The 27,113-nt window shown below is 39.4% G+C and overlaps 1 long non-coding RNA gene and 1 other non-coding gene across 2 annotated transcripts in view; one reads left to right on the forward strand and one right to left on the reverse strand.

The window, feature by feature from the left end:
• LOC130909706 (uncharacterized) overlaps nt 1-9,782 on the reverse strand; it is a 28,244-nt gene extending 18,462 nt beyond the window's left edge. The window contains exon 1 of the long non-coding RNA XR_009061788.1: nt 9,542-9,782. This is a non-coding gene — a long non-coding RNA (uncharacterized LOC130909706). The remainder of the gene's footprint in view (nt 1-9,541) is intronic.
• An 8,221-nt stretch (nt 9,783-18,003) lies between these two features.
• Nucleotides 18,004-18,128, forward strand: LOC130910070 (U6atac minor spliceosomal RNA). Its single transcript, XR_009061822.1, has one exon. It is a non-coding gene; the product is annotated as a U6atac minor spliceosomal RNA (small nuclear RNA).
• The last annotated feature ends 8,985 nt before the right edge of the window (nt 18,129-27,113 follow it).

Raw genomic sequence — 27,113 nt, forward strand, 5'->3', positions numbered from 1 at the left:
GTGTCAACCCGTACTATCTGTCGGCGTTTGAATAAAAAGGGACTCTATGGTAGGATACCCAGGAAGACCCTACTTCTGACCCAGAGACATAAAAAGCCAGGCTGGAGTTTGGCAAAACTTACCTGAGAAAGCCAAAAATGTTTTGGAAGAATGTTATCTGGTCAGATGAGACAAAAGTAGAGTTTTTTGGGAAAAGGCATCAACATAGAGTTCACAGGGGGGAAAAACGATGCCTTCAAAGAAAGGACACAGTCCTCACAGTCAAACATGGCGGATGTTCCCTGATGTTTTGGGGTTGCTTTGGTGCCTCTGGCACTGGACTGCTTGACTGTGTGCATGGTATTATGACGTCTGAAGACTACCAACAAATTTTGCAGCATAATATAGGGCCCACTGTGAGAATGCTGGGTCTCCCTCAGAGGGCATGGCTCTTCCAGCAGGGCAATGACCCAAAACACACACAAAAAGCATAGAATATGGTATGAGAGAAAGCACTGGAGTCTTCTAAAGTGGCCAGCAAAGAGTCCAGACCTGAATCCCATAGAACACCTGTGGAGAGATCTGAAAATGGCAGTTTGGAGACTGACAGTTAGCCAAATAAGAATAGTCTAAATTCCAGGAGAGCATTATAAGAAACTCATTGATGGATACCGGAAGTGGTTGCTCGCAGTTATTTTGTCTAAAAGTTGTGCAACCAAGGATTAGGCTGAGGGTGCCAATACTTTTGTCCGGCCCATTTTATTCAGTTTTATTCAAAATGATAATGATTTTCCTTCATTCTCTTTTGTGTTTTTTCATTGCAAGCAAAGTAAATGAAGATATTACTACTAAAGCATTTATAATTGCAATCACTTTCTAGGAGAATTTAAGCATTATTTGACAGAATTGCAGGGGTACCAATACTTTTACTTACTGTAAAATCATTTTTTTTTTTTTTCAGTAAAGACGGAAAATATTTAACGGAGGTTGACAGGTTATTTCTACATACATTATATAATAATAGGAAAAAAAAAATTATGTGATTTTTGAAATGCGACATATTTCCTCTTTAAAAATAAAAGCAATAGACAATACTACTATAAGTGCCTTCAGGGGCCAAATCAGAATTCAGGCACCTGAATCCAAAACCTCTTTCCACATAGAATTGGTTAAAAACAAGACATTTCATGTGAGTGAGGGGCCATACGTGTACGTTTTAAACCCGCAGCACCTTGCTACGTCCTTGCATGCAGCAAAAGGTCCATTAATGGGTCAGGAGCCTACCTACACAGAAACCGAGGAGTGTATGTAACATACACCTCACAGTCCACTGGGGCGCATTTTGATCCTCAAACTACCCGCTTGACTGACAAAGCCACACATTAATATCTGCAGTTTTACCCAAACATGTCAAGGGTACAATGAGCCATATCCACCCCAAATCCAGAAATTGTTGATGAATCGGGGCTGCCTTCTGTAAATAAATGTGTTCGATACCAGAACAGCCAGATCAAATTTCATTGGGCAAAAACCCTGCTGAGCAGTGCTTTGACATTAAAATCCAAACATGATAAAATTCATCAATTGCGTCATATACTGTATTTTATCCATTCAAGTCAAAGGGGACACGAATTGTGCAATATCTGTTATTCAATGTAGGTGCAAGATGAGGCGGAAATTGGCAAATGGACACAATAACAGGGCGTTTCCTGCAAAATAACATTCCCATATGGGTTTTACAGCCGTTAGAGATGTGAAGTCGTCAGGAGCTACTTAACAAGTTGCTACCATCAATCATATGTTAACCACTCTTCAGCAGTTTTATACCCTCCGCTGCATAACAATCAGTGGTCAGCACAGACATGACAGAGGATACATCACAGTGGTTTTTAACCATAACACATTTCCAAACTTTTTTTTCCTCTAAAACCTCAGTCACATACTTAACCCACGAGAAGCCGAGACCACACAGAGATTCATGTCATGTGTGTCAACTTAGGTGATGACATCGCGTAACCTGTGGGCTCACACTTGTTACTGATGAGCTTGCTGTATTCTTAGTTGGATTCAGACCGCACTTGCACGTAAGATTTTTATTGTTTGTGTTGCTATATTTTTAGATTGATATTAAATATCTCTGTTTGTGAATTGACTGACAGTTTTGTGATGTGGTTTTACTATGGTTAAAATAATATTTTAGCCTCTACTGACATTCAATCATTCAGAATGGCCTTTACTGTAAATTCATATGGCGGAAAACACTCAGGTGACTTGGAGTTCCGCTCTGAGACCCCCAATTTGGCCAGATTTCAAAATTGTCTTATATGCGTGTGTGATACATCATTGGAAAACTTAAAATCTTTTTCTGGGGGAAGAAAATGTTTGAACAGGAGGGCATTTAAAAAAAAAAAGAAAGAAAAAAAAAAGGTTTTTTAAACAGCAAAACCCTAACTGGAGGTGAGAGCACGTGAGAGCATGATTAAAGACGCCATGATTTTAACGAGATATTATCGCGTACTTACCTTGTTTCGATCCAAAAACTCCACGTAGCATGTCTCACCGAGTGTCAAGACACAAATCTGAGTGGCTACAGCCGGATTTTGGGGGGATTTTATTGGTGAAACATTGTAATATAACAAGCGTCGCAATGCAGAAATCGCAGACATTTTATTTTTTTTTTTTCAATTTTTCTTAGTTTGGATCGATTATTTATCATCTAAAATGTTGGGGAAAATGCAACAGTAACAAGAAAAATACAGTCAAGCGATAGTTATGAGGTAGATATCTGTGGCTTATACAGACGCCAGTTTTTTAATTATGACGTGATTTGTTTAAAAGTTTAAAATATGCCAGTGAATATATATATTTTTTTAAACAAAATATTTGATATCAATTAATGATTCTAAGCTAAAAATGACTGACATTTTGAATAATAAATATGATTACTTCCCTTCTTTTTATGGCTAGGTTGAAACCAAAGCGGTTGCGCGATGTCTGTAAACGGAGGTTTCCAGGGTAAAACGGACAAATTAAAAATTGTTCGGGGGCTTAATGCACCATGAATCTGCTACGGCAGCATATAGACATATTGTTCTATCAAACAGAACAGTTCTTTTGGCTTAAAATACAGCAGTTTATTTTAAAGAGGGGTGCAAGAACAGAAACTGCTTTTATAGCCTTGTCTGTGTTTTCCGCCAAATGCAAAAATGCATTGCTCAAACAACCTTAAGGGACAAGCCCCTACATGGAATGTACCACTGGCAAATTAAAGAAGTGGCTGACATAAAAAAAAAAAAAAAATCCTACCAGTGGCGAGAGTACACTGGATTGACATACAGCCCAGAGGCACAAATCATGGCACTACAAGAACAGGCCCTAAATACAAGGTCCATAGAGGCCAAGATTTAGCAGAGCGGTTCTGACCCGAGGTGCAGGCTGTGCAAAGATGCTCCAGTGACAGTCCAGCACATCTTAGCAAAGCGTAAGATGCTACCTGGACCAATGTACATGTAGAGGTGCAAACAAGTGGCTTAGATAGTATACAGCAGGGGTTAATTTGTGCTGGATCCTGCCGGAACAAGATCCAGCACCTCTTGATTTTGGCACCCCTGTGTTCCGGGACTTATTTGGGCAGATCCGGCCCCTCTCGTGTATAGAAAATAATAATAATAATATAAAAAAGGTTTTTAAAAAATGTGTTGTAATAGCCCCAAATGGGGGGAAAGAAAGAGGAATCGTTGATGGCTTTCTCCACTCTATTGTGGCAACAATAAGAAAACAATAAACAAAATAATACCGGACTGCCACCACATTCGACCGCTAACTTTTGCTTCTCGCCCGTTTCCCCCTCGCTTCCTACTACCTCACAGCCCTCCAGTCCCAGCGTCTCATAAAGGGACTGTGCATAGTTACGGACATTACAGTATCAATGGTAAAATAAAAATAATAATATGGATGAATTCATTTACAGAACAAATCCCAAGAATTGTACGTTGTTTATAAAAAAATTCGCTGCTCAGCCTTCGCCGCGTACAGACACACTCTGAAGCACTCTCTTATCTTAACCGATAAGCGCTCAGGGCCAGCAAGCTCGACTCCCAGTATGGCCCCTAAGAATTTGAAACCTGGAGACTTGGATGAAATACAATCCTCCATACAGAAGTTGGAGGTCTCCTTGACTGGCTTGATTCAAAACCAGAATCAAGAAATCGTCAGAGAGCTCCATTTAATTCGCGCTGAAAACGAGAAACTCAAGCAGGCAGTCGAGGAGAGAGATGTTCGCATCAAGAAGCTGGAAATTTTGGCTGACGATCTCGACCAGTGCCGACGCGCAAATGAGCTCATCATTTCTGGATTACAACTGACGCCTGGCCCAGGGGACACAGTGGTGCAACTGGCAATTGCTAAGCTGAAAGTGTATGGAATAAACATGGAACCGCTGGACATCCGTCGCTGCCTTCTGCTCCCATCTGGGGGGAGAAGACCGGCGACGGTGCTCATGAAGCTGGCAGACCACAAGACCAAGACTTCCCTGCTTAACCAGCGCCGCCACCTGAAAGGGTCGAAGATTTTTTTGAATGACAACTGAACTCGCCGAAATGCCGAAATTGCAAGAAAAGCACGTCAACTCATGAAAGGTGGTAAAATAACCAACACCTGGGTCTCGGATTGCAGGATCCTTGTCAAGACGCAGGATATGAAGATTAGAGCTGTTATGAGTCTTGACCAACTGACTACAATAGCTGGATAACTGTAAATACTACACAGCCGACCAGTATAACAACTCGTGGATGTGGACGGTAGCTGAAACTTATCAACGGCAGGATTTACAAGAATCTTGAACACATTAAGGATTATCTACTAAAGACAACAAAGGCTCTGACTTTAATTTGCACGGATATAACATGACATAAACGTATCGGGCATCTAAGGGGGGAGGGGGCGTTGCAATTATGATTGACAATCTCCTGTAATGTATTACAATTGAACTCCTAATCCCCAATTGTAAAAACATAATTATCTGCTGTGTCTACCGAGCTCATGATGCTCCAAATGTCTAGTTTACTGAGTATATGGAAAAGATACTGTATAAAACGAATAATAAGCATGTTTTCGTTGTGAACACATTGATCTTGGGACAAAATATGTACAGCATGTTGTTTGATTTTCTCATACATTCATGTCTGATGAAACTGTTACAGTGACCTTGTGTGCGCCAATTGTTGCCACCATGTACACCTCAGCAATGTATCCTTTTAAGAGACTTATAAGAAAAGCATTTTGAGTCGCTACTCACACCAGCTGTGATAACATGTCACACACATAGCCACAACAAAATGTTCCACAGCCAACAGATGCAAAAATGTCAGGGAGATGACAAAGTCATAACCTTGTAAGCCCTAAAATTAATCGAGCTGCTTGACTGGAGGCTTAGTCACTAAACCCAGATTGTTGACTGTGTTATTCTACAGTTTTGTTGTATGTTCCATGCTTGAATGTGCGTCTTTAGTTGTATGGGGGATGGGAAACTGATAAGCATGTGCTTTATCTCGTCTGCCTTTGTCGTCTTCTTCGGTTTCTTCGGGCAATTCATATCACATTTTGTAGATGTCAATGATTGTCAATGATACTGATGATGATGACAATAAAATTCCAATAAATAAATAAATAAATAATAACGTCGTTTGTAAGAATCTGAGTTTTGTTGATGCACTGAAAAACTGGACCAACAAATCACGCCCCAGAAAAAATAAATAAATAAATAAATAAAAACTTTTTGAAAATTTGCGGCATCTAGGAGCAAGCAGCCAGGATCAAACGGTAATTCAACATGCCAAAAAGACAGTTGCATTTACTGTCTTTTTTTCAAAACGAGTCAGGAAGGCAACAACCGGCGATGAGGGCAGCTGCAGCAATCATGCTAACAGGCAGGACCGGGTGCAGCAGGAGGCTAGCGCCACAGACGCTAGCCAGGTTCATGGACAGCCAGCCAAGCCGGGGCAGGAGGCTACTACCGTGGCGGCAGCTGATCAGGTTCAGCGCTACCCCGAGTGGGGTCCAGCTACAGCGCCAGCAGTCAGCCAGGTGGACCACCAACAGCCGGAGCAACAGGCCAGTACCCTGATGGGAAATTCGGGTTTGGGCTGCACAATTTGTAAGGAGGCGGTGGGAACTATGGGGCCAGAGAAGACAGGGGGGATGAAACTCGCAAAAGAATGGGTTTGTGGTTTTATTGTAACTTCAGAATTTTTTTTTTATGTTTTACAAGTTAGACTGTACATTACTGTAAGTGCCCACCTGTGGTTATGTTGGCAATTGCCCATGCTGTGCAAAGTATAGCCTTAATAATTGTAAATTATTGTCATACCATTTATACCACGGATATTATCTGAAATTGAGGCTTGTAAGTCCCACAGCACGGCAAGTGGGCATTTGCGTGTTATTTTCAGCACCATTTTCCGCGTATGTTCCGTGACCTGTGCCCGTCCTGTCATCCCTGCGCTGTCATATGTACTTGTGCATATGTACTGTTCTGGCATCTTATGATTTACACATTAAGCGCTGGTCTACAGCAGCGTTCCCTCTCTGTTTTTGCACCACGGACTGGTGTGATGTGGGCCAATGTGTGGCAGAAAAATACAGTAAATATTAAATAACACGAAAAACAAATGTTAAGTGCAGGGAAAATGTAACTCAACAGACGCTGAATCAAAACTTTTTAAACAGCGGCCTCTCCTAAAACTTGACGGCAAATATGCTTGGTTGCAAGCATAATAAGTTCTTCTCCATTCGTGAAAGGATTCTTGGATTTAGCAGTACGGTTCGCCACGTGGTATGATGCTCTCAGGGCATTCGCTATTGTTGATGTGGTGGCCCTCACTAGTTGTTTATGTTCTTCATGCTCATACTTTTCGTTTCAAACATTGAATGCTTTACTGCATACAAGCAGGCAGTGTCTCAAGAGTGACTTGGTCGAGGATTCAAAGTAATTATTATATAGAATATCCCCTATGCATGCACTTTGAAACGTGAAAAAAATGCATGGAAAAAATTTGCTAACTTTGGCCTGAAAAATTTTCGTAAAATGAATGATAACTGCCCTTTTTTTTTTTTTTTTTTTTTGCCTTTAACCAAGAATCTAGACTGTTTTATGTTCATTCCTATAGAAATTCCCAGATATACACATTTATTTACATGAATTTTCAACTAAAAAAGCTCTTTGTTTTGTGATGGCCACTCAATAGCGTAATTTTAACTTGGAATATTTACGTAAAATGAACGATAACTGCCCGTTTTTTTTTTTTTTTCCTTTTAACTAAGAATCTATACTGTTCTATAGTTGCATTGAGTTCATTTTGCCTACACTTATAAATTTGTCGAACCTTTTCTTTTATCCCAGGCAATACATTGTCTGGGATAAAAGAAAAGGTTTGACGAATATACTGTTCTATGTTCATATTTATAGAAATTGCGGGATGTACGCATTTATTTAAAAATAATTTTGATCATAAAAATCTCTTTGTTTTGTGATGGCCGCCATGTTGTATCCAGGGCCATGGAAAGAGGCTTACGATACTCACACACTGGTCACGTGGTAGGGTGTGAGTAGTTCCAAGCACAGGCAGCGCTTGTAGTGGTTTGCAATGGAACTGATAGTGGTAATAGTGACATTTATGGAAAAATTGATAAAATCACATATCTAAGTACTTATTTGATTATGTCATTGAATTATGACATATACTGTATGTAAGTGCTAGTTTTACATTTGGAGTGGTAAGGCGACAAATGAAAACTATGTCAACGCAGAAGGGAACTTTCCCATGTTGTGGAGTGAACGCATCACGTTTCTGTTAGCATGAGCACGGGAAATCGATTTTTACATTGAAATGCAAGATGATTTAGGTCAGACATGTCCAAAGTCCGGCCCGGGGTCCAAAAGCGGCCAGTGGTCAAATTTCATCCGGCCCCCAGCCTCTGTCATAAGATCAATAACGTCTGGCCCGCACACAGACTTAATAAATTGGTCAGCTGTACTGCTACTAGCTTACACACGAAATGCTGCTCCTCATTTACCCACTAAAAGGCGGCAGCACTCTAAGCAACATTACCCCGTGTGACCCTTTACTCCCAATATTCTAAGATAGCAACAACAACAACAAAAAAAGAAAGTTGACTGCGACGGCCGACGCTTCAAGGATACGTGGAAATTGGACTATTTCTTCACTAAAATACACAATAACTGTGTCTGCCTCATTTGCAAAGAGACAGTCGATGTTTTTAAAGAGTTCATTGTGAGGCGATATTACCAAACAAGGCACGCTGACATGTACGACAAGATTACAGGAAAGATACGTAGCGAGAAATTGAAGCAACTTGAAGCTAGTTTAATTTTACAGCAGCAGTATTTCACAAGAGCACGGCAGTCAAAAGAGAACGCCACAAAGGGTAGTTGCAAGATTGTTGAAATTATTGATTTAAAAAAATAATAAAGGAAATGTGACTCACAGAATGTCTTGCTAAACTTTGCCTAAATATATTAGTAGTAGGTTAGTGTTGCACCGATACCATTTTTTGGCCCCAATACCGTTACCGATACCTGGCTGTGCAGTATCAGCCGATACCATACCGATACCACCCCGATTATATATATATATATATATATTTTTTTTTTTTTCTTTTTTTTTTTTTTCCAAAGAGCTACATAATTGGATGTGAAATCATTGCTATCAAGGCTTTTTCAGGCTGTTGCTTACCTTTGCAAAATAGGAAAAAGTACACTAAACCCTAGTAGACAATAGTTGAATAAACCTTCCGCTCTCAAAGGCCAAAATAGTGCTAAATTTGTGAAATTAATAAAACATGTATAATACTAGCCCAACAGTAAGAAAGTAAAAATAAATTCATAATAATAAACTCTGAATGAACTGAATAAACTTTTTTAAACCTCTCAAAGTCCAAACAGTGCAACTTTCATGAAATTATTGTCACATTCTGCTGCTGGTTAGATTGTGTTTTGTTGCTGGGCGTGGCACTTGAATCCAATGCAGGCTCATCAACGCAGCATTTAAGCACAGGTGATCTCAGAGAAGGCTGCCGAGATATTTGCCTTGCTGATCGCGATTTGACATCTGGCACAATAATCTCACTACATTTGCTTGTTATGCCCCTGCATTGGGTTTTTCTGTTAGTGTGCTGCTCTTGTTTGTAACCGCTGCCTATCGTCTTAGTTTGTCCGTCGACCTGCTGTCACGGACTCCTTTTGTTATTTCTACTGTCCCGCGATCGCGTGTTATTTTTTGTTTGCAATCATTAAACCCTTTTATGTATCCCCCGCTTGTTGTCTGTTTCGAGGTTCAACCTTGTTTCCGCATTTGCGGACGCTAACAATTACAAGTAATAATAATTGACCACAGCATCCCGTCTCTCCTTTTTTTCGGGAGGTGGGAGTCCCTTATTTCTATTTCTGAAAGGTGGCAACAATACTTTGGAAACACTTCCCAAATTACTGCGGCATTTCTTTCAGTAAAAGACAATAAAGGTAAAGTAGATGAAGTGAACTGACCAGAGATTGTTGCTCCGGTCCAGCGGCCTTCTTCCTCTGGATAGCAGTCCTGCTCTTGCAGGCTCAAACTCGTTGTGTTCATTCACGTTTCGTCTTCAAATGTTTTATCAAGTTCGAGGTATTGAAACTGACCGATTTAAATCCACATCTCCAAACTTTCAGGCCGCAAATCTTGCATGTAGCCATTGATTTTAATCGACGGGATTTCTATTTGGAAATATTTCCCGACTGCCGCGGCGCCGCCATATTTCCTGGTATGTTTTTCATCCATATGAAAAAGCCCCCTTTTGATTGGTCAGGAGTGGCTATTGGCCCGCTCTCATTGGTCTGGAGCAGGCCAATAGCGATAGCTGCTTGGTGTTCACATGTCATCACACAACACAGAGACAGAGTGTAGTGAGCGCCAGGAGGAGAAAAAGGCTGTGGTCAAATGTTATAGTAATGGACCGGTAAATGGTATCGGCGCCGTCTTTGTTGGTACTCGCCGATACCGATACCACCATTTTGGGCCGGATCGGCGCCCCCTGCCGATACTAGTATTGGTATCGGTGCATCTTTAATTTAGGTATTTATTTTTTCACAACTAGAATACTGTTTTTCCAGAGAATGTCTAGATTATCACCTTATAACCTTGTCAAGAGTCAAGAATCTGCATGGGACAAGGTGATGATGCTGGAGCTTTTGTTTGGTGCTGTTCCAGTGAGATTTACAAAGATGACTGCCTGAAGACGACATCAAAATTCCCTCAGTCCTAGATGATATGGGGCTGCATGTCAGGCAAAGGCACTTTGGAAATGGTTGTGGTTAAATCTTCAATAAATGCACAAGTTTACATTGAAATTTTAGAGTTTTCTTATCCCTTCAATTGAAAATATGTTTGTCATTTTGCAAGATGACAATGCATCATGCCACAGAGCTAAAACTGTTAAAGCAGTCCTTAGAGAAAGACTCACTCAGTCAATGTCATGGCGTGCAAATAGCCAAGATCTCAACCCTATAAATAACCTGTGGTGGAAATTGAAAAAAATGGTCCACAGCAAGGCTCCGACCTGCAAGCGTGATCTCGCAACTGCTATCAAAGAAAGTTGGCACCAAATGGATGAAGAATACTCATCAAGTCCATGCCTCAGTGACTGCAAAATGTCATAAAAGCCAGAGGTGGTGCTACTAAATACTAGAGATGTGTTTTGATTGTTATTTCTTTGTTTGGTTCTCATGATTCAATATTTTTTTCCTCAGAATGGAGTGATTACATATATATTTCCCTGCACTTAGTCTATAAAATTAATATTTACTGACCACCACAATGTTTTTTTATCCATTTATTTTAGTGTTTCTGAATGCTAAAGAGTTGCACTTTTGAGCTTATTCATTGTCTTTTCGAGCTTTTTATCTGAGTTTGTTGTACATGATAAAATGTCTGAGTGAGTGCTCGTCCGAGACTTGTGATTCCATACTTTTTGCTAGGGATTTATAAATCACCTCTGCACACCCCTGTGCACTATAATTGGTCAGAAACATGCATGAGAGAGCTGCTATAGTGTGTGTGCTGTCATTACGTGGTTTGCACAGCTCACTGCTCACATACTAAACTGTATCTGCCACTTTATAAATCTTTAGAGAGAGAGAGTGAGACAGAGGTGGGTAAATAAGAATGATCAAATAGGGTGTGTGGGAAATGGAGTGAGGGTGTACATGCGTTATGCGTTGCGCTGGTAAAGCTGAGGTGTATCATATTCTTGAATTATGTCGAACCAAGCAGGTGGAAGCCCGTTGAGCTGACCTGGCCAAGGCTGACTGCAGGCTGTGAGCAACTGTTACTGCTACATGTTTTTTTTTTTTTTCCTTAGCTGCTTGCTGGAAAGAATTCCAGCGTCTACCTGCCTCGCCTCGCGTGTAATGAGATGAAATTACCCTCAGCATGGACGGCTAGCCAGTCAACATTACTAACCTGGCTCCATGCCGGAGAGACGCTCAGCCATTGCTTGTGTCACGCTCATCACTGTCTGTGTGTTTTCAATCAAAATAGAACCAAAAAGGCCAAACAAAACCCACAATGCATCCCTCTGCCATATACATATTCCTGGCTGAACCTTCTACATGGGGAAGGGGAGTGGAGTTAGGGTGGAGATGTTGGCGAGGAAATGCGACGCCGTTTCAGTTGCCTCACAAATTATTTTGGGGTCATTATTAATTCCCGTAAATGAAAAATGTTGAAATTAACCATACAGAGTGGAACGGCGGGGAGTCAAGAGGTTGGATAGGTGCGAGCTTTCACCATGGCTACATCAAACACAAATTGACGTCTCTGCTGCGGTGACATTTACTGGTAAACAGTTCTAAGATTAGTTGCAGTTTGTTTGCTTTCAGGTGACTAATGCCGTCACTTTGGAAGCAGGTCGCTGGTATAGCTTGCCTTGCGATGTGTCACCTGCTCCACACAAGGAAAGGGAAGGAACATGGAAATTAGAGAGGATGTAGGCAAGAGTGACACATGAAGTGGTACTACTACAGTCAAGGAGAGAAAACGAAGGGAAAAGACGGGTGCTTCTTTCACAATTTTAAGCGATAGGTAAGTAATTGCTCATATAATGTTGCCAAAATATTAGTAAGAGCAATCAAGCTAACAATAGCATTGGCTTAAAAATTCATTCAGCAAAAACAAAACGAGTTTGTTGATTGCTAGGGTGGATTATAGTTTTAAAAAAAAAAAAGACACATGTTCTCTTTAGTCATTACAAATGACGACTGAATCAATTAATGCTCACAAGGAGCACCAGTTGTAATAATAGTGGCTATGATTTACCACTTAAACAAATGCACCCAGAAATTAAGTGGCTCCTCAAAGTGGAACTCCAATTGAATTTAAGGTTCAAGTGTGTTTAGAGCAAAATGATGGTAGTTGGCTTCGCAACACACACATACGCCTACACACACTAACAACACACATATTGTGAGTCATCTTCCCAGAGGGGCCATGTCATTTCTCTTGGCCGACCACCAGAGAAGCCAAGCTAGTTTACAGCAAGAGACCCTAACAACAGTCCCGTGAACCTGAAAAACACACGGCCAGCTCTCTGTTTCCTCCGCTCAAGACGTGAGCGTGTGAGCCCAGGCCCCTCCAACGCCCCATTTAGGTGACTGATAGCTGGGCAGATTTTCTTAAAACAGCCACCAATTATCAGACGCAGTTACATTCAGCCTCCCCCTCGTTTATAATTACAACAACCGTCTGACTATGTATATTTGACTGAGCGTGTTCTACTCTTACTCAGGCCTAATTACTTGTAAGAATGTCAGGATGATGAAGACTGATTGTGATCCTTCATATTGAATTGATTCATTAGAAAGCGAGTGAATAAAGGGTGTGTTGAAATTCATTGTTGTTATCAACGGCGTTTAAGTATAACGGCGTTTCTAAGGCTCGGTTCATATTCCAGGTCTTAATGCACAATTACGATTTTTTTGGTCATATGTTTTTTTGCCTTGCCCATTAAGACTGCCTTTGTCCATTGAGCCCCTTCAAGTACTACGTATACACATTAATTCGCTGTCCGACACTGAGCAAACTGACCTGCATGCGCAGAAGTATCAAAACAAATAACTACATATTCTGCCTGTTTGTCATTCCAGAGTGATTATATTTTGATTTCCAAAAAGAGGACAGAAATACCAGACATTAATAATTAGTGTTGCACTGATACTATTTTTTGGCCCCGATACCGATGCATGGCTGTCACCCCAGGAGGAAGCCTCTTCTGAAGACGGTACACAAGAAAGCCCGCAAACAGTTTGCTGAAGACATGTCAACAAAGCACACGGATTACTGGAACCATGTCCTATGGTCTGATGAGATGGGCGGGTGGCATATGGTCTGAGCACTAACAGGCTGACTTCCCACCTTTTCAATCTCTGCAGCAATGATGACAGTACTCCTGTAACGAGTCATATGACATTTTGGAGGGAAAATGACGAGCAGGAGGAATTTGAACATTTAGGGATGTACATAGTGTCTATTGGGTGTACTCATTTTGTTGCCAGGGCTTTAGATATTATTGGCTATATTTTGAGTTCTTTTCAGGGGCTAATAAATTAACTCTATTATATAAGCTGCACACAGACTACTTTCATTGTGTCAAAGTGTCATTTTGTCAGTGTTGTCCCATGAAAAGATCTACTTAAATATCTGCAGAAATGCGAGGGGTATACTCACTGTTGTGATACACTGTAGGTAGATCATACCCTGCTGAGTACAGGTGCTCCTTGTCGAAGTAAACTCCCCGTTGGTGGCAGCAGTTTAATTCACCGGCAGGGATTATTGATGCAAGCTGTCCTGTGGAAGAAATCTAACTTACGTTTTGACACTTTCATATGAGATACTTCCACTGTCGAAACACTAATAAGATTATGGGTAGTGATGGGACAGTTTATCAGGCATGTAACGTCTTGTAAATAATATAGCAGTAGCATAGTGTATTTCAACAGTCTTATAACGTACTTCAAATAAGTCTGTTACCAGAAATAGCATATTTTAGCAACCTTATGGGTTATTTTGAATAATATTCTGCTATGATAAGCATAAAATGAATATACATTAAAAATACTACACGTAGCAACAACAACAGCAACGTAGCAGTCAAAATGGTTGACCAACTCGACGAACATTTGACCTGGATAACTCTTCGGTTGTGTGGTTTTCATGTGCATGCTCAGTCACGCTTTGGATATCAATTCGACGGAGGGACCACGCTCATTGAAATTTGTCATGTGCTGTCGTGTTTTTATTCTCAATTGTTCTTTGATGCATTTTTGTGTTCTCAGTTATTCTTGGTGACGCATTAAGGAGCACACTGTCTTTGTGACGTATTGAGAGTGCACTGTATTTAAAAATGTTTTTTTAACATGTAGAGGGTATTCAAACAAATACATCCGAATAAATTAGAATTATTAAAATACTGTTATCAAAATATTCTCAGAAGTTTAGCAGTTTAGTGTCAAGTAAGAAATAAGTGTCTGATAGTCAGGCTACTTTAGCTGAGGAGGGGGTTGGGCGAAACAGGCTCAGTCAAGCTACTTTACCTGAGGGGGGGGGGGGGGCTGGGCGAAACCTTGGTGAGTGAGGCTGCTTTCTCTTTCGCTACTACTACTAGTCAGGCTACTTTCAGACACTTATTTCTTACTTGCCTACTGTAGGTTGATAAATTTGTTGGTAGATTTGTGTATGTCTTAGCCAATCCAAAAAAACGGTTTCTTCAATCAAAGTATATATTTTCAATAGAAAATAAAAGTCACTTGAATGAAAGCAAAATGTGTTTGAATGCAAAAGATGCCTGAATGATAGCTTGTTTCTGAACCAAGAGTGGTATTTTAGAGTGGTATTTTCTAGTTTTGCATATTTTTTTCCAGCCATTTCATGTGAGGTGCTTTTCTTGTTACCACTGTTGCTTGGTGTGCTTAGTTGTAGTATTTTTAAATAACTATGCATATAAATGTATATCCACAGCAAACTGTTAATTGATCTTTTTAAAAATGTTTTTTTAACATGTAGAGGGTATTCAAAGAAATGCATCCCAATGAATTAGAATTATTAAATTACTGTTATTAAAATATTCTCTAGAAGTTTAGCAGTTTAGTGTCAAGTAAGAAATAAGTGCCTGATAGTCAGGCTACTTTAGCTGAAGAGGGGGTTGGGCGAAACAGGCTCAGTCAGGCTACTTTAGCTGGGGGGGTTGGGTGATGCCTTGCTGAGTGAGGCTGCTTTCTCTTTCGCTACTACTACTAGTCAGGCTACTTTCAGACACTTATTACGTACTTGCCTACTGTAGGTTGATGAATTTGTAGGTAGATTTGTGTATGTCTTAGTCAATCCAAAAAAAAGGTTCCTTCAATCAAAGTATATATTTTCAATAGAAAATAAAAGTCACCTGAATGAAAGCAAAATGTGTTTGAATGCAAAAGTTGCCTGAATGATAGCTTGTTTCTGAACCAAGAGTGGTATTTTCTAGTTTTGCATATTTTTTTCCAGCCATTTCATGTGAGGTGCTTTTCTTGTTACCACTGTTGCTTGGTGTGCTTAGTTGTAGTATTTCTAAATAACTATGCATATAAATGTATATCCACAGCAAACTGTTAACTGATCTTTTCAAAATTGTTTTTTAACATGTAGAAGGTATGCAAACAAATACATCCGAATAAATTAGAATTATTAAAATACTGTCAAAATATCCTCAGAAGTTTAGCAGTTTATTGTCAAGTAAAAAGTGTCTGAAAGTAGCCTGACGCCCAACCCCCTTCCACAGCTAATGGCTGGTTAGGAAGGAAGGAAACAGCAGCCTGACTTGTTTACTTTTGCATTCAAACACATTTTGCTTTCATTCAAGTGACTTTTTTTTTCTCGATTGAAAATATATATTTTGATTGAAAGAACTTTTTTTTGGCTTGACCAAGAAATTAACAAATCTTAAACAGAAATAAACAGAAAAACACGCCATAATAGGAGGAATTTACGTAGCGGTAATGCGTCAACACGATGAGTTGACGGACAATATGGCGCGGAGGTGTCGTTGTGACGTCATGTGAGTAGGGTCTATATTTTGATTGAAGCAATTTTTTGGGGGGGGGATTGAACAATAAAGACACAAATCTACCTACAACTTTATCAACCAACAGTAGGCTCTCAGAGCTGTGACTGATTCTAATAAAATATAAAAACATATCAAAAGCAAAATTAATTTACCGAACACAACAATTTATTTATTTATTTTTTTTCTCAATAGTGTTAATTATTTTCTGGCCTTTTTCTGTGAAGAACTCAGAGAGGGTTATTTGGTTATTATCTATTTGATTAATAGTGTTATTATTATTAATTATTATTATATTATATTATCATTTTTTGATTAATAGTGTTATTATTATTCATTATTGTTATATTATATTATCATTTTATTTACTTTTGTTCCGTGAAATATCCAGAAAGAGTTATTTGATTGTGGCATTCTGAAAAACAATATTTTTTTTCATTTAGGCACTCCAGCAATCGTCACACTTTTTCTGTTACAAACTGACCCCGGCCCCTCATACGAGAAGGGAAAAGTTATGCGGCCCTCACTGGAAAAAGTTTGGGGACCCCTGCAAGTTTAACACATATTGCTAACGGCAGACCAACGACCTATATGCCAATATATACCAATATTTTTTATTTCTATTAGAAAAATGTTTTAGTAAAATGTTACATTCTTGTGCATTTGCCACTTATTGCCACAGTTAATATTGAGGCTTTGGGCCTCTTTTGACCTTGTTGTGAGTTTTTAAGGTTGTGTCTTCTGATTAAACAAACTCAGTGCCAATCAAAACGTTTGTTCTTCTTTTTCCCCAAATTAGAATCGATAAGAGAATCGATAAAGAATCGAATCGTTAAGCAATATCGATAATGGAATCGGAATCGTAAAAATCCTATCAATTCCCATCCCTAGTCCCATTTCTTAGGGCTGATGTTTCAAGCCCTACCCCTTATTGCTTCTTTTGAAAGGCCAAGGGGTGGGCCGAGGGGTGGGCCAAGGGGTGGGCCAAGGGGTAAAAATGAGATGGGCTTGGGGGAGGATCTCCTTATAAGGCTGTCCCAAAATGGGACACCCTTGGGGATGATCCTAGGTTGTCCCAAAATGGGACACCTATGGTAATTCTAGTGTTAAGGACGACTGTGCCTATCAGCTTTGTCAGACGTTTGCCTTGCTTACCGCTGTGTGTTGTATCCTACTTTGATCATTTTGTTTTTTTGTGTTCTTTCCGATTGCACTTTGTTAAGTTTGCGTACTGTTTGGCATGCTTTCTTTAGTGTACTTTTTACTAAATACCAACATTCGCTATTTCTGGTCTCTGAGTCTGTGATCTAAATCACAAAATGTCCTAAAATGTTGTTATATTGATTACGTAATTTCATCCAACAATGAGCAAATACTGTAGGCCTACTAGTTGCAGGTAATGCATAAACAAACCTGATGCCAACAACCCAAAACAAAAAACATGAAGTTGTCACGTTTACTCTATAACAGTCATTGTGGTCGTCTTTTTTTGTGTGTGTGTGTCCTTGCTGCGGAGGGAAAAACAAACATCGTACCGCTGGTTTTTGGGAATACTTTATAAGCCTCGTGTCAAGCAGTCCTTCTGAAAAGCACGAATGATTGCTCACAGATTTAGAAGGAACTTCACTCATCTATTTCTGTACAGAATCACTACATTGGGATATTGCATAACATACTGCTAGAAATAAGTCGAGGTTTGAGGTTTTCGTGTAGGAGAACAAACTCAATGTACTGTATTATTGTTACAGAAGCTTAACTCTGCCCAAGGCTGTGAACTGGTTATTTACACTGGATACCCTCCTGAACAAGCACCTGGAGTGCCTTTATGTGAAGTACTTTAACTAATCTCCACGAGAGGGGGCAAAACCCCCTGAGGGAGTCACATCAATTGCATCAATAGACATTTAGCACTCCCCTTGAGAAGGATGGAAATGTGGACCGCAACACACATAAGGATTGGGTATTGTCACTTCATGCCGTCGTGGCATCGCTATCCTAGTTCTTACTAAATTCCTTGTGAATTACCAAAATATCTATCTATTTATCTCTCACTGGGCCTTCAGCCCTGATGGGCTGATTGCATACAGTTGGCTGCATTTAGCATTTTCTCTAATTTCTCTTCGCCTTGTCTTCTTTCACCCACTTCTCCAGCAATGACTGGTGTGTGTTCCATCTTTCTAATGACGCTCATTTCACTGTCAGGAGTCTAATGATGCCAATTAATTCATCGGGCCACCTAGTTAAAGAAACTGTCATCCAAACCATGATTTTATTAATGATGTATACAATATTTGTTACAGCAAAGATAATACTGTATATTGTTCAAAATGAATGTTCTATAGACATCCGGGCATTGCGTTGCACGAATCTTTTGGGTTTTTGTCTACTGGCTATTTTTGCTTGGAGTAATTTATTTTGACTTATTAGGGCTACTGCATGTGAACACAACAAGATTAAATACAAACAAGCACTATTTTGTAAGAGGTTATAATGAGTGTCTGTACTAAATCATCGTGTAAATAACATGACAGAAGTATTAGGGAAGAGCCTGATTCGGATGTGCTCATTAAAGAGTTTTAAATAAAAAGAAGAGAGAACAATTAGCTATTGAAAGGATTATAGAGAGTAATTATCTAGATCAGGGGTCGGCAACCCGCGGCTCTTTGAACACTCTGAAGCGGCTCAGTATTATATTAAATAAGTGAATATTTGATTACTACTTATTCTGCCGCTTGGGAGATTTAAAAATGAAGGTTATCTTCCTTTAAGAAGGCAGATCTGGTCAGGCTCACTGTTTCTGTAATGCTAAGCAGTGTTGTTAATCTACTTTTAAAAAGTAATTAATTACAGTTACAAATTACTTCTCCAAAAAGTAATTGCGTTAGTAACTCAGTTACTTGAATGTAAGAGTAATTAGTTTTTATGTAAAGTAACTGGTGATAATTTTCTTTGTTTTTTTTAGGACAATTGGACCTAACCCAATTCTTTACACTTACTATTTACTTAACTAGACACAGGGATATTGCGATATTGCGATAACTAGATAGTAACCTTTGTTATGTGTGGAAGTCATTTAATGTTGTGACTCAACCGTTAAAGTTGTTGAAATGTCTCCCGTTATTGCATTATTTCCCTTCTGTCTATTTTCGACATGTGTAAGTTTTAAAACTGTTTCATAATTTAAAGATAGATTTAAGCTAAGTTTTACCGATTTAAAAGTATTTTAGATAAAAAGTTACTTAGGTTCGCTAGGAAGGTTCTCTACAACGCAGCCTTCCTGAGAAGTCTTCTGCTTTAAGATGGCGGCTGTTTACTAACGCATCTAGTTCTTTATTATACATGTTGCTAATGCCGCCGTGTCTGTCATTTGCATCTAGTTCTGTATATATGTGATATTTACCGAAGCATAATGTGGGCGTAGTTTGTAGGCTATCGGCTACAGTCAGGTATTATTGGAGCCACCTAGCATAGTAGCATCGCGTTTGCAATGGCGTCACACTCCCTTGCCTCCTCCCCACTCCTGCTTTGCTCTCTCGTCTCCGTGAGTCCATCTTTTCCAGACTTTTCTCGCGTCAGTCAACCAACATCGTAACGCATAGTAACGCACGTCTTTCCCGCCTCAGTAACGGTAACGGCATTGCCCAGATGAGAAAAGTAATTAATTAGATTACTCACTACTGAAGAAAATAACACAGTTAGTAACGCCGTTTTATTCTAACGCCGTTATTAACAACACTGATGCTAAGTGCTGTATAATGTCATGGTTGCCATTGGAAAGTGTATCCACAAGTCTTTGCGCCGTTCACAGGTGCAAAGACTTGTGGGCATGGGCGTCGCTAGACATATTTCACTGGGACATGTGTCTACATAGCATAATCTATAGATATTCCATTGACTTCATAATGATATTGACGGGACACGGGCGCAGGGCCGATTAATAGCGGGCCTATCTCCGTCAAAGCTGACCGAGTGGAATCACAAAGAGCTTTTTACGTTGAAAATGTTTGTGAATAAATGCTTAAATCCATGAATTCTTTATAGGTGGATGTAAAACAGTCTTGATTCTTGGTTAAAAGAAAAAAAAATGTGCAGCTAGCATTTATTTTACGTAAATATGTCAAAGTACAATGTTAGTCTGTTAGTGAATATAGCTAGCGGCTGCCTTATGTAAACAGCTTTTCTGGTGAAAATTCTTGTGAATAAATGCTTTAATCCCCGAATTCTTTCTAGATATATGGACGTAAAACAGTCTCGATTCTTGGTTTAAAGCAAAAATACCATGAAGTTAGCACTTATTTTACATAAATATGTCGAAGTACGATGCTAGTCTGTTAGTGAATGTAGCTAGCAGCTGCCTTATGTAAACAGAGCTTTTCTAGTGAAAATTCTTGTGACTAAATGCTTAAATCCCTGAATTCTTTATTGTTATGAACGTAAAACAGTGTAGATTCTTGGTTAAAAGAAAAAATACCGTGAAGTTAGCACTTATTTTACGTGAATATGTCGAAGTACGATGCTAGTCTGTTAGTGAATGTAGCTAGCAGCTGCCTTATGTAAACAGAGCTTTTCTAGTGAAAATTCTTGTGACTAAATGCTTAAATGCCTGAATTCTTGATTGATATGAACGTAAAACAGTCTAGATTCTTGGTTAAAAGTAAAAAAAAAAAAAAAAACGTGCCGTTAGTATTTATTTTATAAAAATAAGTACAATGCTAGTCTGTTAGTGAATGTAGCTAGCGGCCGGCTTATGTAAACAGAGCTTTTCTGGCGAAAATTCTTGTGAATAAATGCTTTAATCCCCGAATTCTTTCTAGATATATGGACGTAAAACAGTCTCGATTCTTGGTTTAAAGCAAAAATACCGTGAAGTTAGCACTTATTTTACGTAAATATGTCGAAGTACGATGCTAGTCTGTTAGTGAATGTAGCTAGCAGCTGCCTTATGTAAACAGAGCTTTTCTAGTGAAAATTCTTGTGACTAAATGCTTAAATCCCTGAATTATTTATTGTTATGAACGTAAAACAGTCTAGATTCTTGGTTAAAAGCAAAAAAAAAAAAACAACAACATGCCGTTAGTATTTATTTTATAAAAATATGTCAAAGTACAATGCTAGTCTGTTAGTGACTGTAGATACCGGCTGCCTTATGTAAACAGAGTTTTCCGGTGAAAATTCTTGTGAATAAATGCTAAAATCCCAGAATTCTTCATAGATATGGACTCGATTTAAAGAAAAAACACACCGTGCAGTTAGCATTTATTTTACGTAAATATGTCGAAGTACAATGTTAGTCTGTTAGTGAATATAGCTAGCGGCCGCCTTATGTAAACTTGTGAATAAATGGTCAAATCCCAGAATTCTCTGTAGATATGGATGTAAAACAGTCTCGATTCTTGGTTAAAAGCAAAAAGTGCACTTAACATTTATGTTACATAAATATTGTGAACTAAGATGCCAGTGCAATAGCGGCTACTTTCCCACATTGATTTTTTTCACAACGTTTCAAAATGCATGCATGGAACAAAAAATATTGTAATTACCTTGAATCCTCGAACAAATCACTCCTGAGACAATCCTTCCTGTTTGTATGCGGTAGCGCGTTCATACTTTTTCGACAGAAATCCGGCGTTAGATCGCTGCGTGCGTGTGTTTGTGAATAGCTCCTCTTGATGTGGGCGGCCCTCAACTTCAAGGCGAGGCGCAGTGCATGACCGATCTGACCCGTCAACACCATTATGCAGTCTATGCACAAACCTAAGTTTATGGGGCGTATGATGAATTTAACTAGAATATTTGGAGTAATAATAATGCATTTACTTATTTATTTATTTTAAATACTTAAAAAAATACTGTTACACACTTCAATGGAAAGTAATTGAAATCATGGCTTGGTCATACACTCCATTTAAAGTGAAAGGGCAGCAGCGAATGAATGCCTCTCACCTTAAATGGATTGGACACTTACTACTGATAAACTAATTTAAATTCACAGCAGTAGGATAATTCAACACCACACACCATCATTTAATACAGCACTAATTTACCTCAATCAGACTTCTTTTATAGACTCTAAATGTAACGTCATTCATTCACAAGCCTCAAATATGATGCGAAGACAAATGACTTTTTCTCCCTTGACTGTTTATTTTAACTAATCAAGGCAAGCTTTACGCTTCACTTCTTTATGGGTTAGAAAAAATACAATAAAATGAAGCTGGAATAAAATGCCTCACTGCTTTTGACTGTTTATGAGATTTATAGGATTTCAAATTGGTACCAGAGATGGCAGGTAATATTTTCTGAATGTGTTGTCAGGGGTTACCTTCTCGGAATAAGACATTGGCGCAAGTCGTGTGTGTGTGTGAGCCATACATTGTTCTTCTTTGCAAAGAGCATAGCTTTTAAGAAAAAAAAAAAAAAAAACTCTGCTCCTATTGAGGCAAGACATGCTTAAAGTCTGTGCATCTTTGTATGTGTTGAAATTAGAGACCATACTCAATTGTGCATATACAGTATATGCATGTGTAATGTCTTTTAAGCAGCAATGTAGGCTTTTTTTTTTCTTTTGCATGGGTTGATTTGTTAGCTGATGTCTTCAGACCTTGTTTGGACCGAATCATTTTTCTCTCCGATACGCCTCATTTGCTTGAGGCGGGGAGGAAAGCATGACAAAACTTTTTAGAGCTGTGATTTATTGACAAGAACAGAGGATTTTTTCCCCCTTACTTTTTGGAGTAACTGCTCATTTTTTTTATGCTAAATGTCTGAGACCCGTCACAGGCCTAGAAGGGTATTCATTTCTTTTTGTCCTCCTCTATATCCCGTGTTTTTATTCCTGTCTAGCAGTAAGGTCTGAGAGAAAAGCCAGGGTGGCATAAACTCACAGCTTCAAGTGGTACAAGAGTGTGATTGGCGCCTGGCACAAATCGCTCCGGCCTGAGTCAGCGACCCGACAAGCCATGGCAGTAAAGTTTTTCCCTCCCTCGTTTTTTGTGTAGTTTCTCTACTAAAAGCAATAGTAAAATGGGCATATTGAGCCAAAGTTGGGCCTCAGGTTGTACATTTCAATGCTAATAATAAGAATGTTACAGTGGTACCGCTACATACGAATTTAATTCATTCCAAGACCAGGTTTATAAGTCGAAATGGTCGTATTTCGAGCGGGAATATCCTATTAGAATACATTCTGATTCTAATGTGGCGGTTGTGTTTTTCATGCTGTTCCTGAACGCGCCATTTGACTGACGAAATGATGAGAGACGTGCTCAAGAGTGAGAACTTTTTACTTTTAATGTTCTGTAGATGTTGACATTGGCTACGAGAGACAGTAGCTGTGTTGTGTTGCACAAGTTCTGAAATAAATGATTAAAAACCAGACGAAGCTGGCAACCTCATTGCCGATGTTACAAAAATAATAATCGTCACCTTAACTTATAAAGACCGGCGAATGGTGGTCAGAGGAGGACCGTCGTGATCGTAGACATTTTCCAGACGTATTGTCGAGCCAGTTCACTGACGCGCACACCATGCAATTTTAATTTCGACGGAATAGTCTCTTTTCTAGTATTTACTGTTTGTGTTACTCTAACGTACCCAATATAACAGCATTTATATCATACTTAAATAAAAAAAAAAACAAGCATAATATATTTGACATCGGGCATAAGACATACATGACGCCTTCTGACCACGGAAACCCAACGCGTGCGTCATGCAGCTGACTGAACAAGATTGATGCTGACTACCAGGTGATAGGCAAGACATCTTCAAGCCCAACTCTGCAACACCGAATCCTGCAATCAGCTCTTCAGGACAGTCCAGGACAAATGGTGGGACGTCCTGTACTACCACAACACTCGATAACAAAAAGAAACCCTAAGTTTGATAGCTAAGTGCCACTCAGACGGTGAAGCGCGCCAAACCTCCCACTTCAGTTGCCTCATTAACCATGACCCAGCTACGGTGACACACGAACTTGACCGCCCAAATCTGCAACAGAAGAAGACCCAAACACACACTTCTTCCTGCCACAACCTGCCACGTGAGAGCCTCCAAAAAGACTGAATGTTTAACTAATCGTTGTCATTTTTCTCTGGAATCTTTTGTTGACTTGTGATATGGCGACCCTGGAATGAGTCCGCCTCCTCACCTGGCTCTGTTGCTGTTTTGCCTTGCCGTTTGATCGCTGTCGACCTGAATAAATTGTCGACTTGTGTTTCGAAGCCTTTTTCCAGCTTTCAAAATGGAGTCAGGACAAGGGGTTAAGACAAAGGTCAACGCCCGAGTTTGGTCTTTAGGCCGGGTTGTCAGATTTTCGCCGGCCCGGGTTGTTGGAGCTGCACTAGCGCAGGTCTGGCAGTTAGGCTGGCGTGATTCCTTCAATTTCAATGGTGAGCATCAGCATTTTTCCTTTTTTCACCACCTGCACTAATCTTCTTGGGACCCATGTTGATTTCCCTCACAAGAAAATCCCCGTGCTGCCGTCTTGCATAAAATTGCGACGGTGTTTCTAAATCGTTGTATTTCGAGCATGTCGTTATATGTCAGGACGAATGACGAGTCAAATTTTACATCGGATGTCGAAAGGATCGTATGTTGAGGTACCACTGTATTGGATATCAACTTTTATTTATTTAACCATGTCCTATGTTGTTTACTGAAAAACATATACACTGTTTTTGTGTATAATCATAAACAAAAAAAAAAGTGTACTTTCATGCCGCACACTGCCATGGAACTACAGTATACAGTATACTGTAAAGGTGAATAAGGATACTTAATTTTGACAAAGGTTGGTGTTGCCCAACATCTTGTTTCATCTTGGTGTCAAAGAAAACAATGGTGAAGTGTGTTGAGGATTGTCAGTAGACTGGCTATCGCTCTATATATATATTAAAGCAACAATAGGTAACTTTACTTTATATTTTCAGAACATTTGTGATAATGTGTCGACTACGACTAGTTGGATGACACCTGTTATATATCTTGTCTTAGCTCCACATTAAGCCACACGGTTGCTAACCGTCATATGCTATTGTTTAGCCACAACTGGATTCATTGCCTTATTACTTTTCATCCTTCACACAGCCGCTGGAAACAGAAATATTGTTTAATTCATCTGCAGGCGACCATACTTTGATAAAAAGAATATCCTGTAAAAATATTGGAGTAGAGAGATTGAAACAGTGACATTGTTCTCTTCGTCGCATTTTCCTCGTTCTAAATAATTCCCCTTCAAAGGCCTGAATTTTAAATCAGATGAAACCATGACCCTGCCTACGTCATCCTCTTGTTAGGTACGCTAGAGCTCTATAATGGTAGGCGTGGCTAAACGGCAGATTAAAGGACTAATTTCTTGTCATCTGCGCTTTGCCATATTGTTGTATATAGTATAGAATATGATTCAAATTCACATAATATTGCTATTTAAAACTTTTTTCTCCTGTTGTCGGCATTGTAAGGCAAAACACTACCCCTTTTGTCCACCGGACCGCTAAAATCGGACAAAACTGAAACCTGCCAAGTGTTGCTTTTAAAAGTTTTTTTTTTTTTTTTTTTTTTTTTTTTTAATTAATGCTTAAGATCGTTTGGCCTAGTTCTTTGTTGGATAGTTGATAAGAGAACCAAATAAAGTACTCATGTCCAGTGGTGTTAATAACGGGGTTATTTTTTTCAGTGAATAATCTAATTAATTACTTTACCCATCTTTGCAATACCATTACCGTTACTGAGGAAGTGAAGGGGCGCATTACTACAATTTGGTTGAATGAAGCGCAGCTGCCTGGATAGAGCAGAGAGGGAGGGGGAAGAAAGGAAGGGGGTGGTGCTGCTGTTTCAAATGCGATGATGATGGGCTAGGTGCCTCGGAGCGTTAGCATAGCATTCGTGTTCTTTTTAGCATTAGCAGGTGGGTACAATTAAGTGAAAATAATGTACTATTTTCCTGCTGAGTGTGCATTATCATCACTAACTTGACATTGTCCTTGTAGACACTATGACATCGTATCTGGTTCTTCGAAAAAGACCAGATGGCGTTGTTCTGCAACTTTATCGTACTTATTATTTATTACTATTTGGGCAAGTCGATGCCATTGAAGTTTTTTCCCATTAATTTTTAATGGCAACAAAATGGCAACAAAAACTAATGTCCCCAAATCAACAGGAAATGACCAGATATGACCGGATATGACCAGGCCGTGACCCCCAAAAGTCCCCAAATGACCTGTTATGATCAGGTCACGCCCCCAAATGACTTTATAACGCCCCCCAACTGTTCCCAAATGACCAGGCCACGCCCCCAAATGTCCCCAATTGACCTGATATGACTAGGCCACGCCCCCAAAATTCCCCAAATGACCTAATATGACTAGGCCACTACCCCCAAATGTCCCCAAATTACCTGATATGACCAGGACACGCCCCCTAAATGTCCCCAAACCAACCTGGGCGGGGCTACGTTCTGTATCTCCACACAGCAAAGACCCAGAGTAATTTCTCCAGAAATTGCAGTTTCTAGTATACCTGTATAAATATTTTTTTGTTGTTACCCAAAACAGTCGCTCTAAACTTTTCTTGAATATCGTATCCATGAAACTTGAGTGATGTTTTTTCATCAATATGACTAGAGCAAAGACAGGAGACAAGACATTCAGAGCCTCACCTGCATATTGAAAACTATATCGATATATATTAGGGGTGTGACGATACACACAAGTCGCAGTTCAGCACATACCTCAGTATGGGTGTCACGGTTCAGTGCAGGTTTAGTACAACAGGAAAAACACAAAGGCTTTTATTTCTCACAGCATTTAAAAGTTAAAGTTTGCATAACGTTACACTCTTATAGAGGTGGAATTAAAAAAAAAAAAAATCAGTTTAATTCAATCATTTAATAAAAACATCTTTAATTGAAAGATGTTACAGAATGTAACTAATTACTATTGACTAATTACTCTTATAATGAGGTAACTGAGTTGAGAGAAGTAATTTGT

The sequence above is a fragment of the Corythoichthys intestinalis genome, chromosome 21 (genome assembly GCF_030265065.1).
Source record: "Corythoichthys intestinalis isolate RoL2023-P3 chromosome 21, ASM3026506v1, whole genome shotgun sequence".
NCBI lineage: Eukaryota > Metazoa > Chordata > Actinopteri > Syngnathiformes > Syngnathidae > Corythoichthys > Corythoichthys intestinalis.